Source organism: Eimeria tenella, genomic scaffold, assembly GCF_000499545.2.
Source record: "Eimeria tenella Houghton genomic scaffold, Eth_scaff1987, whole genome shotgun sequence".
Taxonomy (NCBI): Eukaryota; Apicomplexa; class Conoidasida; order Eucoccidiorida; family Eimeriidae; genus Eimeria; species Eimeria tenella.
The window spans coordinates 1,861-2,118 of NW_013541829.1; positions in this window are offsets into that span (position 1 = coordinate 1,861).

The window sequence follows — 258 nt, forward strand, 5'->3', positions numbered from 1 at the left end:
CGCGTAGCAGCAAGGGCCCGCTTTGAGGTGTACGTACACCCCGAGAAGCTCCGCAGCATTTGGCCCCGCATGCAAATGCAGCGCCGCTGGACTTCCAAGTACCTCAAGTACAAACAGGTCAGCTAGCTAGCTGGCTAGCTAGCTAGCTAGCTAGCTAGCTAGCTGGCTAGCTAGCTGGCTGGCTGGCTAGCTGGTTGGGTAGCTAGCTGGCTGGCTGGGTGGCTGGCTGGCTAGCTGGCTAGAGAGCTAGCTAGCGGG